The sequence below is a fragment of the Tupaia chinensis genome, unplaced genomic scaffold (genome assembly GCF_000334495.1).
Source record: "Tupaia chinensis unplaced genomic scaffold, TupChi_1.0 Scaffold147980_1, whole genome shotgun sequence".
NCBI lineage: Eukaryota > Metazoa > Chordata > Mammalia > Scandentia > Tupaiidae > Tupaia > Tupaia belangeri.
This window is the reverse complement of record NW_006207830.1, coordinates 582,375-585,685: the sequence shown is the minus strand read 5'-3', so window position 1 is coordinate 585,685 and position 3,311 is coordinate 582,375. Positions and strand designations below refer to the sequence as shown.

At 41.0% G+C, this 3,311-nt stretch overlaps 1 pseudogene; it reads right to left on the bottom strand.

Moving 5' to 3' along the window:
- Nucleotides 1–1,326, bottom strand: part of LOC102486627 (putative olfactory receptor 10D4) — an 8,123-nt pseudogene extending 6,797 nt beyond the window's left edge.
- Between the last annotated feature and the right edge of the window lie 1,985 nt (nt 1,327–3,311).

The following is a 3,311-nucleotide window of genomic DNA, read 5'->3' as shown; positions in this document are numbered from 1 at the left end:
TAAAGTTAGACTTGTGTTCATGGAAATGTATATATCAGCTGTGTTTGCTATGAAAATATTTAGATTAATTAAGGTCTTTAGTAATTCAATAAAATGTGGGGGGAAAACAGTGTAGAAAGTAAACATGTATAAACCAGAGACAGTATGGGAGGAGAGTGGGAGATGGCAGAGGGTAAGAGATAGGGAATCAAGGATGGGGGAAAAAAAGCAAAACATACAGGAAACATGAAATGGAAAATTATTTATTGACAATAACATGTATGTTGATGTGCTTGATTGAGACAATATACAGTGTGCTCTGGATGGAAAATCTCATTTTGTATGTTGTAATGATGTACAGTGAATGAATGTAAATAAATTTAAATAAAAAAAAGAACATTAAGTCTTTTCATATATTTTCCACAGCAAAGCCTGACTTACCAAATACATTTTGTAAGGCTGATTTTACATCCTTATTCCTCAGGCTATAGATTAGTGGGTTCAACAAGGGACTTACAAGATTATTGAAGATATTAATTGCAGCACCAAATAAGGGGCTGGGATTGTGCTGAAGAAAGATGATGATCACTGGTGCAGAAGCACAAAGAATTGCAGTGAGGTGGACACTGCAGGTTGAGAAAGCCTGATGCCTGCCCTCTGCTGAGTGGATCTTTGATATGGAGACCCTGATGAGACCCTGATGCAAATGTAGGCAACAAAGATGAGGAATAAGCATGTAAAAGCCAAAAGACCAGCATTCGCAAAACCTATCCTCTGCGCTACAGATGTGTCCTCACAGGCTAGAGGTAACACTGCAGGCACATCACAGAAGAAATAGACCTCGTTAGACCCACAGGTAGCTGGAAGGTGAGGGAGCTTAGGGTAAGGGCCTGGGTAGAGCCACCCAGCCAGGAGCCGGTGGCCAAGATAAAGCAGACCCTGGGATTCATGATGTCCATGTACCTCAGGGGATGACAAATGGCTACACAGCAGTCAAGCCCATAACCGTATACAGGAAGCACTCAGTGCAGCCCAGGAAATGGTGGAAGAAGAGCTGGGCAGCACAGTCCTGGAAAGAGATCCTTTGTCTCTTCCCTGAAAGGTTCAATAGCATCTTGGGAGCAGTCGTTGAAAATAACCCCAGGTTCAAGATGGAGAGGTTTCCCAAGAAAGAAAATACATTGATGTGTGAAGCCAAGAGGAGAGAATTGCCATGTGGATGAGTACATTTCCCCAAAGGGTGCATGAATGTATCAATGAGAACAGGAATAAAAGGGTCGTCTGTAGGCCCTCTGACTCAGGGATCCCCAGTAGGACAAATTCATTCACCATTGTATGATTTCTCATTTTTATGGGATAATCACCTCTTGGATGTCTAGAAAAAGAAATATGAGGATAAGTTGAATACATCTATAAATTAGTTTTGTTTAGTTCAATAAATCAGAGAAACAGCCCAAGACCTAGGCACTGACAGAGTGGAGGTCCCTGATAGAGCCGCCATACTCTGCCCGCATCTCTCTCTGAGCATCTCTGCAGGGCAGCCTAACTGTGGACACCCCTCAGCATAGCCTCACCAAGCAGCCTCAGGACTGGCCGCCCAGCTCCCATTCTTCACATACAGTACGAAGTTGCATTAATTCCAAATACACCTGTGACTCTAAGGAACAAAGGCTCAACGTTTTTACACTAAACAAAAGTTCATCCAGATTTCTTACATTCCTGTGAGACAGTTTGGTCACATAGCCCTGTTGTCACTTAGGATCATGTCTGCTGCAAAGACAAAGACACATCTTTCCCTCATTGCTTTCTCAGGTATGAGGGTCAGCCGTGAGAAACTAATCCGATGGGGGGTCTTAGGAATCTCTTAATGAAACAGACACTGAATACAATGCCCCTTTCTCTGGAATCATCAGCCTCAGTCTGTATTTGTAACAGGCAGCCTCCATCTCTTTCTCCAAAGTCTGGAATTATCCAACCAGGTCCACGTTAACAACACCCTAATTTTGTGAAGCAGAAAACATACGTTAGTGAGAATAAAAACTTCTTTATAAATTTCTTAGTTTGAAAAATTCTGGTAAGATTTTCTACTTGTTCAAACTAGTCCAAAACAGACAGATTTTCAAATTATAAATGTATGAATGTATTCTACTGCCTAAGCCTCTATTAATCACCTCTCATCTGTCTGTCTTTCTTATTCACCCACCCATCTCTTCTTTTGCTGGTGTTAATGAGAAGAATGAAGACCAAGATAAAAAGTGAGGTACAAAATTTGGGCACTTACATGGCAACAGGGAACATGACGGGCCAGGAATATTCACTGGAGTTTCCCATACTTCCCCAGGAGAAGGAAGGAGCCTCCTAACCCCCCATTAGCCTGCCGTGTGCAGTCTCCTTTACGGTCACTTTCCAATAAGATGTCACAAATCTAATGTCCTCAGCTTCCTTACAGTTACTTCCTGTGTGACTGCAGGAACTGCAATCATTTCCAAATATAGGAGATTTCAAATAACTCTGGTCTTCTTTTGGGTATTAGTCCCCCAATCAAGGACCTTATTGGGAAAGAGAGTAATTAATCTGCTTGTATAATTGGACCTTAGAAATAAATGAAAGAGTGGGAGAAATCGAGAGAGAGAGATTGATTAAAATAGTTATCTTTGTAAAATATTTCTTTTTTAATTAATAAATTTACTTCTTTTTGTATATACATTATATCACATTGTTTAGCTTACAATGTGAGCATTTCAATACGTGAACATTTCTCCCCAGTCCTGTTGATCAAAATATCTTCAACCAATTACACCATTCTACCTCCGTATCCCTTCTCCAAATGTCCTTCGTTAGTCTCCACTCCTTCACATACACCTCATCTGACATTCATACCCATCTCTTGTGTTTGTACAACCATTAGTCAATCAGTTTCAGTCATAGAGTGCAGACATTCAGTATATGTTAAGTGGGGACATACCATGTCTCTCCTTCATAGCCTGGCTTGCCTCACTCAGCAGTAAATCTTCCATATTTTTCCACTTTCTGTCAAAAGCCAGGTTTTTGTTGGTTTTTATGGCTGAGCAGTATTCCATATGTGCCACAGTTTTTCAATCCATTCCTCCATACGGGGGCATTTGGGTTGGTTCCATGACTTAGCAATCGTGAATCATCAATAAACATCGATGTGCAAGCACTTTTCCAATGAAGAATTCTTCTGTCCTTTGGGTAGATACCAAGGAATGGGATTGCTGGATCATATGGTAGATCTATTTGTAGATTTTTGAGGAATCTCCAAATTATTCTCCACAGTGGCTGGACCAATTTACATTCCCACCAGCAGTGTA